This window comes from Myotis myotis, unplaced genomic scaffold, assembly GCF_014108235.1.
Source record: "Myotis myotis isolate mMyoMyo1 unplaced genomic scaffold, mMyoMyo1.p scaffold_m19_p_2, whole genome shotgun sequence".
Lineage (NCBI taxonomy): Eukaryota > Metazoa > Chordata > Mammalia > Chiroptera > Vespertilionidae > Myotis > Myotis myotis.
In genome coordinates, this window is record NW_023416324.1 from 69,078,319 (window position 1) to 69,090,767 (window position 12,449).

A 12,449-nucleotide genomic window follows, 5' to 3' on the forward strand; every position below is an offset into this window, starting at 1 on the left:
TCCCCTTTATTTCTGGTGTCTGAAATTTACCATGATATCTGGGATTCAGTGACCTTCTGGTTCCTGGATTGATGTTAAACACCTGAGCCACACCTGGCCAGGCTGGTTCCATTATTTTTTTTTTTTTAACGTGACATCCTTATTTTTTTTTTTTAATCTTCATTGTTGAGATTATTACAGATGTCCCTCTATTTTCCTCCCACAGCTCCCCTCCACCAGGTTCCCACCCCATCCCAGGCCCTTGACACCCTATTGTCTATGTCCACAGGTAATGCATACATGCATATAAGACCTTTGTCTAATCTCTTCTCGAATCCCCCCAACCCCTTCCCTCTGAAAATTGTCAGTCTGTTCCATTTCCATGCCCCTGATTCTATTCCATTCACCAGTTTATTCTGTTCATCAGATTTTTTATTCACTTGATGGTATGTATTTGTTGTCACTGTGTTGTTCATATTTTTTATCTTTACCTTTTTCTTCTTCTTCCTCTTCTTAAAGAATACCCTTCAGCATTTCATATAAGAGTGGTTTGGTGGTGATGAACTCCTTTAGTTTTTTCTTGTCTGTGAAGCTCATTATCTGACCTTCAATTCTAAATGATAGCTTTGCTGGGTATAGTATTCTTAGTTGTAGGTGCTTGCTATTCACCACTTTGAATACTTCTTGCCACTCCCTCTGGCCTGCATAGTTTCTTATGAGAAATCAGCTGACAGTTGTATGGGCACTCCCTTGTAGGTAAATGTTCTTCTCTTGCTTTTAAAATTCTGTCTTTTGCCCTTGGCATTTTAATTATGTGTCTTGGTGTGGTCCTCTTTGGATTCCTCTTGTTTGGAGTTCTCTGTATTTCCTGGTCTTGTAAGTCTATTTCTGTCAACAGGTAGGGGAAGTTTTCTGTCATTATTTCTTCAAATAGGTTTTCAGTATCTTGCTCTCTCTCTTCTTCTGGCACCCCCATAATTCAGATGTTGGTATGCTTGAAGTTGTCCCAAAGGCTCCTTACACTATCTTCATTTTTTTCTAAATATATATTTTATTTATTTTTTTACAGAAGGAAGGGAGAGGAATAAAGAGTTTGAAACATCGATCAGCTGCCTCCTGCACACCACCTCCTGGGGATGTGCCCCAACCAAGGTACATGCCCTTGACTGGAATCGAACCTGGAACCTTTTAGTCCGAAGTCCGACGCTCCACCCACTGAGCCAAACCGGTCAGGGCATCTTCATATTTTTTATACTCTTTTTTCTTTTTGCTCTTCTGGTTGAGTGTTTTTTGCTTCCTTGTATTTCAAATCATTGATTTGATTCTTGGGATCCTCAAATTTACTGTTGAATCCCTGTTTATTATTCTTTATTTCAGTCAGTGTATGCTTAATTTCTGACTGGTCTGGTCCTTTTCCATTTTTTTAAAAAATTTTATTTTAATTTTTTTAATTTTCACTAAGATCCTTGAAAGTCTCACTAAGTTCCTCAGAGATTTCTAGAAGATTCTTAAGTAACCTTATAACTGTTGTTTTGAACTCTATATTGAGTAATTGCTTTCTTCCATTCCTTTCATTTGTCACATGTTTTGTTTCCACATTTTGGCTGCTTCCCTGTGTTCGTTTCTATGTATTGGGTAGCTGCTAAGTCTCCTTTGAAGTGTAAGAGTGGCCTTGTGCCCTGGCCAGTTTGGCTCAGTGGATAGAGTGTCGGCCTGCAGACGGAAGGGTCCCGGGTTCAATTCTGGTCAGGGGTATGTGCCTTGGCTGCAGGCTCGATCCCCAGTGTGGGGCGTGCAGATGGCAGTTGATCGATGATTCCCTCTCATCATTGATGTTTCTACCTCTCTCTCCCTCTCCATTCCTCTCTGAAATCAATAAAAATATATTTTTTTTAAAAAAAGAGTGGCCTTGTGCAGTAGGGCACAGTGGCTCAGCCTCCCCAATCATCTGAGGTGGACACTCTTGGTGCACCCCTTTGTGGGCTGTGTGCACAGTTTTGTTGTAGTTGAGCCTTGATTGCTATTGGTGTCACTGAGAGGAACTGACCTCCAGGCCAATTGGCTGTGGGGTCTAGCTGCGACTACAGTGGGAAAGCTGCTATGCAGGAGACACCCTTATGGAGGACTTGCTTCAGTGGGGCTTTGGTGCTCAGTGAATCTGCCCTTTGAGTGTGTCACTTATGGATGTGAAGAGTTGTAATCTGGTACTGTTTCACACTGACCACTGGTACACTGGCTCTTGGGTCTCCAGGAGGTGCAAAGTGAGCCACTGCCTGAGGCCACGCAGCAGGAGCTATAGAGAGATCTGCAGATTCCCCCTCTTTGTATCGGGTTTGGAAGTGCCCAGACAAGGCCCGGCTGTGAAGCAAGGTAGGCTAGTGCTGTGGCCAGTGGCAGTGTTGGGGGCCTTTTATTTATAGGTTTGCAGCTCCGACCCAGCTGCAGCTTGTTTGACGGAGTTTTCGCCTGAAAAAGGACAGACCATTCATATGCAAAAGCTCTTGCACAGCTTGGGTGGGGTTGTAAACTGGGTAGGGCAAGGTCTCAGGGAATCACTGTTTGGGCGGAGCAAACAGAAATGGCTTCCAGTCAGTCCCGCACCAAGGAGGTCCAGGCAAGAGAACAATGACTGTGGCGAGCATCTCTGTCTGGAAGAAAGCCGCCTTGAGTTCCTGCCCCAATGCCAGACAGTCCAGTTTCTCCCTGTATGTGTCTGGGTCTCCCAGAGCCTCGTCCGGCACTGGAGCTCAGAGCAAGCGGGAGCTTGTAAATTCAGTTCAGTGCTGGCCTTTTAAGAGCAGCAGCTGTCTCCAGCAGCCTGTGTGTCACTCAGCCCCAATGCGCACTGGTTTTTACAGTCCATAGTTCTTACTACCTGTAGGGACTTTTTTCCCCAGTTCTGGGACCTGGGGGTGGGGGTCTGGTGTGGGGCTGGGACTCCTCACTCCTCAGAGCAGCCTCCACAGAGGCAATCATCCTCCCGATTAAAAAACCGGCACACCCAGGTCCCAGACCAGCCCGTCCCGCACCTCTGCACCTTCTACCAGCCTCAGTGCGCTTCCTTCTTCACCTCTCTAGTTGTAGTACTTCCACTCAGCCAGCTTTCCCATGGTTCTGGGTGATAGTTGTTCTGTCTTTTAGTTGTAATTTTGATGTGATTGTGGGAGGCAGCAAGTACAGGCGTTTACCTATGCCTCCATCTTGGTTCTCTGGTTCCATTATTCTTAATTTCCTTCATATTCTGTATTTCCAATTCTGTTATTTCATGTTCTAAATGTCTAAGAGCTCTTTGTTTTCTGAGGATTGGTTTTTCTTGTTTCGAAGATATAATTATCCCCTTCCAAATATATCAATAACTTTTTATATGTTTTTATTGTTGATCAATAATTTTTTAATAAAGTTTTCTTCCTGAATTGTTTCTATTTCCTTCTTCTCTTTCACATAGAGATTATCCTAAAATGTTTAATGATCCTTAATCTCATACTTTAAAATGAAACAAAAAAGTTGCTGGAATTTCTGTGTTTATAGGTGTCACTGTTGGATGATGAGTCTGGGCCATGTTATCATCTCTTGGTCTTTTTCTCTCTGATCATAGGTTTGCTGTAACATGAATCTTCCAATCTCATCTTCTGGAATTAGGAGCCTGACACCCAGTGTTCTCAGAACTAGAAAGGAAGAGGCTGGGGGTGATTCCCATTTCAACATGAAGATTTCTATTCAATTATCTGTCAGTATGGCACCCTTAATCCAGCTGTGCCCAGTGACAAGAACAGAGATCATCCCTTTGTATCAGAGAAGAAACCTGAAGAGACCCTTTCCTGGTAATATGTTACTTACTTGTTATTATAGACTTTTAGACAATTCTTTCAAGGTACCTGCAGCCACCAATACTGAAGCATCCCAGGACTACAGAGCACCAATTCTAGGACTTCCCCACTAATAAATTCAGTTCTCTCACATATACAAAGTTATTTACCACTTGTTGCTTTCTAGCTCCTAAAATTTTAGTTGTGATCAACTTTCCAGTTTTCTTTGCCCTTAACATCTATGCCTATTTTTTTAAAAAAGAAAAAAAAATCAATTCTAGTAGATTTGATAGCAAAAAAAAGTAAATGGTTATTTAATCCACCATGTTTAAATGAATATTCATTCATCTATCAATTTTGATGTGTCATGTCCTCATTGTTACACATTTCTAAATAGTATGAAATTTACGTTCAAATTCTAGTAAGACACAGAGGTTTTTGTTTTTTTAATCCTCACCAAAGGACATGTTTATTGATTTTTGAGGGGGGAGGGGGGTGGAGGGGGAAAGAGAAAAAAAAAACATTGATGTGAGGAAAAAACATGATCAGTTGCCTCCCGCACACACCCCAACCATGCAGGTAGACTCATTGTGGTTTTAACATCTAGTTTTACTATACTGTAGTAAAAAAATACTGACCTATTCAATTATTCTTATTTAAAATTTCAAATTCTCATTGAAGCCCAAGACAATTTCAAAAGAATTCACAGGAATTTGAGAAGAATGTGTATTCTCTATTGGAAACAAAGTTTGACATACATCTATTAAATAAAGTATACTGCTATTCAAATCTTTATAGCCTTAATTTTTGTTTACTTAATTTATTAAATTCTGAGAGGTGAATTAAAGTCTCCTAAAAAAAACTGGTTTTACCAATTTCTCTAAAGAAACAACTTCATATGTTTTAATGCTATTTGTTTGAGTTTATCACACAAAAGTTTAAGCCTGATACTGTTTAGCAGTCCTAGTATTTTATTTAAAAAATGTTTTCCACTCAAAAGTTTTGCCCTAGAAAGGTTTTATCCTTTCCTTGATGTCAATGAAACTTGCAAGTTTTAGTATTATTTTTGCCATTCCCATATTTTCAATGTTTGTGTCATTCTGACCTAGATAAAACTCGTAAAACCACACAGTAAGATTTTTAATCCAATTTGAACAGGGGACGGAGGAAAACAATTACAGTTAAATTAAGAAAAAAACTATTGGAAAACTATAAGGTAGTCAAACTTGACAGGAAAATTGGTGAAGAGGGCTTGGAAAATAAGATGGATGCACCAAGAGTAGGTTGGGCAAGCAATACCACACTGAAGGACATCTACTTAGAATACCATTTGCATTACTGTTAATGGAACTGCCACCATTAAAACATTCACTCACATAGCACAAGAATATTGGTTACCCCAAAGCCACTGAAAGTTATCTCTATCTTCTCCACCTGTGTGAGCTGTTCCAGCAGGATTAACGTATATGGAAGTCAACTTGGTTTCCTAATCTCCATCCCTTTCAGTGCTCCCCCTCCTCAGGCATGAAGTGATTTTTCATTGCTTTTCAGATTGCAGAGACCCAAGGCAGCATACACAGGTGGGATCCATCTATTTCCAAGAAGTACATAGCACAAACAGGTATAAACAGGAAACTATTTAAGAAAGAGGTTCAAGGCAGGGCTTTCAGGCAAGCTTCCTATAATACCACTAGTTCATCAGAATAATCAGGGAACAGTAGATAGTTCTGCTGTCATCCCTTCTCATCCGTACTGTCTATACAGAAACCTCAAATTTCAGAGATATGGATGAAATCTATTTTCCCAGTGGTAGTATGAGACAACCTATTCTTCTGCTTTAGCTGATTTGCTTCAACAGGTAACTTAGATGGAGTCAAATGTATCTATTTTACCATGTTACCAAAAACTTCACTAACTTATTTACTAACTGAAACCTATTAACTGAGAAACAGTTAAAATGTAAACTTGTCATGAGCTCTGGCCACGGAGTAGCTCAGCTGGTTAGAGTATTATACTGATACTCCAAGGTTGCTGGTTCGATCCCCAGTCAGAGCACATACAAGAATCAACCAATGGCCGAAACTGGTTTGGCTCAGTGGATAGAGCCTGCGGACTGAAAGGTCCCAGGTTCGATTCCAGTCAGGGGCATGTACCTGGGTTGCAGGCACATCCCCAGTAGGAGATATGCAGGAGGCAGCTGATCGATGTTTCTCTCTCATCGATGTTTCTAACTATCTCTCTCCCTTCCTCTCTGTAAAAAAATCAATAAAATGTGTTTTTAAAAAAAAAAGAATCAACCAATGAATGCATAAGTGAAACAACAAATCGATGTTTCTCTCTCTCCTCTCTGCTCTAAAAGCTATAAATAAATAAATAAATAAATAAATAAATACATAAATAAATTTCAATTGTAAACTTGTCATAATAAGACTAACATACTATCAACCAGGCCCCGTTGGAAGGAGCATCATCCCCTACACCAAGAGCTTTGGGGTTTGATTCCCTATTAGGGCACATACCTAGGTGTTGGGTTTGATCCCCTGTCAGGGCACGTATAGGAGGCAGGCAATGTTTCTCTCTCACATCGATATTTCTCTATAAAATCAATACAAACATATTCTCAGGTAAGGATTTTAAAAAAAGGCCTAACATACTATTCTCAGAATGCTAAGACTCTATTAACTCCCAAACACTGTTGTATTTATTAATTCTAAAAAAGGCAGAAAAACATTCTTTAAGTTATATTACTCAATTAACTTTTTCATATTGTTCTACATTTTCTATTTTAATAAACGTATTCATTATAAGGAATAGTATACAATTTAAAAACTTTTGAAAATTCATTAAAAATAAATATCTTAAATAACAAATATAAAAAAATACTATAGCCCAGAGTATTATTAGGGAACTATATACTAGGGATTTTTCCCTCCTATAAAAGCTATGTGCTTTTAACTATTCCTAAATGTTAAAACAAGTAACTATTTTAAAACAAATTTAAATCTTGGTATACTCCAGATTACTAATTTTCTTATCACCCATTTGTCCACCAACTCTTATACCAATTAGAATGTCTCTGAAAATATGGCTAAAATGTACCACTATAACTCAAAACACAGAATTACAATAGAAGCTCTTTTTAGTATTCATCTCAAGTTTGTTTTTTTCTTAAGTCCAAAGTACTAGCAACTCAGAAAATACCACTACGGCATAACTTTCTGGGGTTTTACTTAGTTTTCAAATCAAACTTGAAAAAAAATTCATCACTCTTTTATAGAACAAAGCAGATAGCCTCAATTAGTGTTAATTACTTACTTGCAAACTGTATGACCAAGTAAATTTATTTTCAATACTAGAAGAAAATAAAATTGTTCCATTCTTATTTTAACTTTGCACTACATAAACTTAGGAGGCATGCATTTCACCTTCTTTACTTTAAAACTACCTGTCCTTACTTTTAAATATAAATCTCAAAATAATTACCTCTAATTGGCCTTTCTCACTTCAATCTTTTCCCCAATCATGTTATATCTGGCTGTTAATATTCTCATTTTTCTTCTTATATTTCTGTTCAATGACCTTCAGTAGAACTCATTTCTAATTTCTAATCCAAACTTCTTTAGATTCTCAGCTCAGGCCACACAATCTTATCAACTTTATTTTTCATTAAATTCGTATAAAACACTTTACTTCAAGCAAGAAAAATATTTACACATTCCACAATTCCCAACATGCCTTTCCCCTTTTCTGATAATCCCTTCCCTCTCCATCAATCCAACAGACCACTTCTTCAAAATATAGATTAGAAGTTTTTTGCCAAAAAGCTTTATTAATTCAGTCTTACTATATACTATTCATATTATTTTATGCCAGCTCAGTAATTTAAATGTTTCTTTTTTTTTTTTTTTAATTTTTTTTTTTTTTAATATATTTTATTGATTTTTTTACAGAGAGGAAGGGAAAGAGATAGAGAGTCAGAAACATCGATGAGAGAGAAACATCGATCAGCTGCCTCCTGCACACCTCCTACTGGGGATGTGCCCGCAACCCAGGTACATGCCCTTGACCGGAATCGAACCTGGGACCCTTCAGTCCGCAGGCCGACGCTCTATCCACTGAGCCAAACCGGTTTCGGCTAAATGTTTCATTTTAAGTGCTCTTCAAGTTGTCTTAGATCATGAGATCTTAAGAGCAGGAACCATATCCTTTGCTGTGTACAGCATTCTCATTCTTACCCCTTGTAAATGAATAATACCTAACTCAATTAAAACAAGAGAAGGTTAGAGAAAATACAAGTAGATAAACAAGGTGTTTTTTTCTGAATACAAAAACTAAATTCAAATATAACATTCGTTTTTGTCAAAACACAGAAACATAAGACATACCCTTAAGTGTATTTTTTCTACATATAGAAGTCAACTCTTAATGCTATTAACAACATTCTAGTTATTTTTAATTTTAAAATCTATCCAAAAAGGATATAAAGTCTTAATATTTTGTAGATAATAAACATACTTTTTCAAAGTCTAATCTAACCAATTTTTAAAAATACATATTTTTATTGAGTTCAGAGAGGAAAGGAGAGAGAGAAAAAGAAACATCAATGATGAGAGAGAATAATCGAATCAGGTGCCTCCTGCATGTCCCCCACTGGGGACTGAGCTGGCAACCCAGGCATATGCCCTTCACCGGAATCAAACCTGGGACACTTCAGTCTTCAGGCCAACGCTCTATCCACTGAGCCAAACCAGCTAGAGCTAATCTAACCAATTTTGCTTTAGCCTTCTATACCTGTCAAATACAAAACCTATGTAAGAAAAGCTGACAGATGCAGTTTTATTTCTTAAGACAACTATTTTTTAAGTTTATTTTAGATGGGAAAGGAGAGGGGGAGAGAGAAACATTGATATGAGAGAGAAACATCCATCACATCGACTGCCACCCGCACAAACCCTGACTTGAATGGAGCCCAAAACCTGGGCATGTGCTCTGACTAGAAATTGCATTGATAACCTTCATTCAGTGCACAGGACAACACTTAACCAACTGAGCCAGCCAAGGCTCTTCAAGACAACTTTTAAAATTCTTGGAGCAAGAGTGTATTAGGCAAACTTATTACAAATTAAAAAAACAACTTCTTTATATTTTTATTCATAACCTCAAAAGCATTCATAATTCAAGTGTTAATGAGAAAGTTTTTTCATGTCCATTCTACATAACATACAAAACATCTATTCCTCCAAACTAGGCATACTAGAATGAAGACTCATATTTGCATTGTTATGTACTTTTTAGAACTCTTTTTATAATACATATTACAGAAAAAACCCTTCTCCCTAAAGTACCAATTGTTATACTACATACAATAAGACTTCTGCTGCTCTATAATGCTGTAACCATTATTTCCATTTGAAAAATAAAACTGATTCAAGCACTAGAAGTTAAAATCATGATCAATAATCCCATTTCAGCCTTCGCCAGTTTGGCTCATTGGATAGAGCATGGGCCTGCGGACTACAGGGTCCCAGGTTCGATTCAGGCTAAGGGCACATACTGGGGTTGTGGGTTCCATCCCCTGCAGTGGGGAGATTGCAGGAGGCAGCCAATCAATGATTCTTTCTAATCATCGATGTTTCTATCTCTCTATCTCCCTTCCTCTCTGAAATCAATAAAAAATATATATTAAAAAAAATAAGTGGAACAACAAATTGATGTTTCTATACCTCTCCCTCTCTAAAAATCAATCAAAAAAATTAAAAAATAATAATTCCATTTCAGTTTGCATTTTATAAAGTGTCCTTCATGGATTTTAGTTTTTTGTGCAACTGTCCTTAAGGTAACATTCTAGTTCTTTACTCATAAAAGTGTCAAAATCTTTCTGGTTGAGACAGCCATTGCAGTAAATTGAGATCCATAGAGACAATGCCAGGGCAAGTGTGAGCTGGCTGGGCACTGGGTGACTGTGTGCTTGCTGAGAAAAATTAATTAGGGGTAAAAATAAAAGGTGATCCTAAGAGGCCAAGCATCGTATGCTTTCTTTGTGCAAACTTGCTAAGAGGAATACAAGCAGCAGCACCCAGATGCTTCAGTCAACTTCTCAAAGTTTTCTAAGAAATGCTCAGAGAGATGGAAGACCATGTCTACTAAGAAAGGAAAATTTGAAGACATAGCAAAGACGAACAAGGCCCGTTACGAGAGAGAAATGAAAACTTATATCCCTCCTAAAAGGGAAACAAAAAGAAATTCAAGGATCCCAATGCACCCAAGAGGTCTCCTTTAAACAAAGGAGAGCATCCCAGCCTACCCACTGGTGACATTGCAAAGAAGCTGGGAAAGATGTGGAATAACACTGTTGCAGATGACAAGCAGCCTTATGAAAAGAAGGCTCCTAAGCTGAAGGAGAAATACAAAAAGGATATTGCTGCAAATTGAGCTAAAGGAAAGCCTGGGTATCCAAAAAGGGAGTTGTCAAGGCTGAAAAAAGCAAGAAAAAGAGGAGGAGGAAGATGAAGAGAAGATGATGAATAAGTTGGTTCTAGTGCATTTCTTCTTGTCTATAAAGCATTTACAGAACTCACTCCTTTTAAAGAAAAAAATGGAAATGGAAGATTTGACTGTAGTGTCTTTTTGTATAGTTAACACACTACAGGATGTGTCTTTAGATAGCCCTGTCCTGGTGGTATTTTCAGTAGCCAATAACCTTCCCTGGTACAGTATGGGGGTCGTAAATTGGCATGGAAATTTAAAGCAGGTTCTTCTTGGTGCACAGCACAAATTGGTTATTTATGGGGATGGTAGTTTATTCATCTTCAGTTGTCTCTGATACAGCTTATACAAAATAATTGTCGCTCTATTAACTGGGTATCACTCTGTAATTGCAAAAAAAAGTTGCAACTGCTTTGTTGACATTATGAATACTTCTAAGTAGATACAATTATTTTTATTAAACAAAAAAAATATTTCTGGTTGAGAGTGGATACTTACCTATAAACATAAGTGTATTATTTTATTCCTACCCCTACAATCACAATCAGAAATACTCAAATACCTTTTTAAGTAACCTGAAATGCCTTTTAGCTAACCTACATAATGCCTAGAAGCTACTTTAAAAAGTTTCCAAAAGGCATCTATGTAAGGAGGCAATCCAAGACCTCCTCTACCTACTTCTTGGCTATAGGCCTAGAGAATACTGTAATAAAAGCAAGACAGACAACCATGTTATCTGTGTAAGCAACTTTAATTTCTATATTCTAAACAATTTTTTTAGTCATAAAGCTAACCTCTAAAGGGTTACTATTCATGAAATCTAAGAAACATCTCTCTCATCTTGACATAACCACACTGGAAAAAAACAGAAGGTTCATAGTACCAACAACCTATCATCTGATTTACATCCAAATTCATACAACAATGTCAAACAAAGACAGAAAAGAGGCAGATTGGGATTAATTCTCACTACCCTTAGAAAGAACAAAATATGCCATAAGCAAGTTCAAAAATAAGACAAACTTATTTATGGTGACAGAGGTCAGAATAGTGTTTCTTCTTTAAGGGGGAATTAATAGAAGGGAGCAAGAGGCACCTTTTTCTGTGCAGAAAATGTTACATCTTCATGGGAATAGCAGTTACCTGGTATATTTCTATCAGTAGTTCCCAGCCTTTTTTTTTGGCCATGTTCTCTACCTAACCATCTCTAAAATCCTGATGCCCCCCCTTGTGACATATATAATTGAGTGAATATTAAATGAAAGTTGTACAAAACTTTCTATATCTGCACTATATGTGACTAGTAAGCATTTGAAATATAGCTAGTTTGAACTGAGATGTGTCATAAGAAACACACATCGATTCTGAATACTTGGTATAGGGGGGAAAATAGTAAAATATCTCAATCATGTTAACATTGAAATGTTTTGAATATAATGGGTTAAATAAAATACATTAATAGGATTAATTTTACCTGTTTCTTTTTATTTTTTAATGTGGCTACAGAAAATTTTAAACCATATTTGTAACATACAGTATTTCTTTTGGGTAGTGCTGACCTATACAATTTATAAATGCCCCACAAATTATCTTTTAGTGTATGTCATCCACCCAATGAGAGTGTAAAAACCAAATAAAGTTTTTTTTCTTTTAACAAATTAAAGTGTATTAAATTAGGAATTACTAATAGTAATTAAACTGGATTTAAGTGCCTATATAATTTTAATAACATTTTTAAAAGATTTTTTACGGGAAAGGTTAAGGCATTTCAAAGCATGAAAATATAAGAGAAGTTTTGTTTTCATATAGCTATAAATTGAAAATGTCATCTACATTTAACATATATCAAATTTTGAGTTAAATGTTGCACCAGAAAGGATAGTGCTATTAAAGCAATAGCATTTCTAATCCCAGAATATTAGTTCTGATAAAGCTAGATTATTTTTCATCCTAGTCACTTAGTTAAAAAAAAAAAGGCAGCTTCCATTTTGACCAATATCTCTATACCAAAGTCTAGCAGCCAAAACAAAGAGCCTTTATATGGTGGTATGAATAAACAATGTGGGCAATAAGACACCACTTGAAATGAGAATAGGCAAAAAAAAAAAAAAAAAAAAAAAAAAAGCTTTTATAATGTTTTATAAGTAGGAGATGAAATTTACAAATTGCATTAATTAG

The 12,449-nt window shown here is 37.0% G+C and overlaps 1 protein-coding gene and 1 pseudogene across 10 annotated transcripts in view; one reads left to right on the forward strand and one right to left on the reverse strand.

Moving 5' to 3' along the window:
• Positions 1 to 12,449, reverse strand: part of ZNF644 (zinc finger protein 644) — a 130,447-nt gene that overhangs the window by 109,876 nt on the left and 8,122 nt on the right. The window contains exon 1 of one of the 10 annotated variants that reach the window (XM_036347219.1): positions 5,220 to 5,851. The exons of the other annotated variants lie outside the window; for them this stretch is intronic. The gene's annotated coding sequence lies outside the window, so the exon portion shown is untranslated. Of the gene's footprint in view, positions 1 to 5,219; positions 5,852 to 12,449 lie in introns of those variants that run through there. 10 annotated transcript variants of the gene reach the window in all.
• LOC118675552 lies at positions 3,713 to 10,608 on the forward strand (annotated as a pseudogene).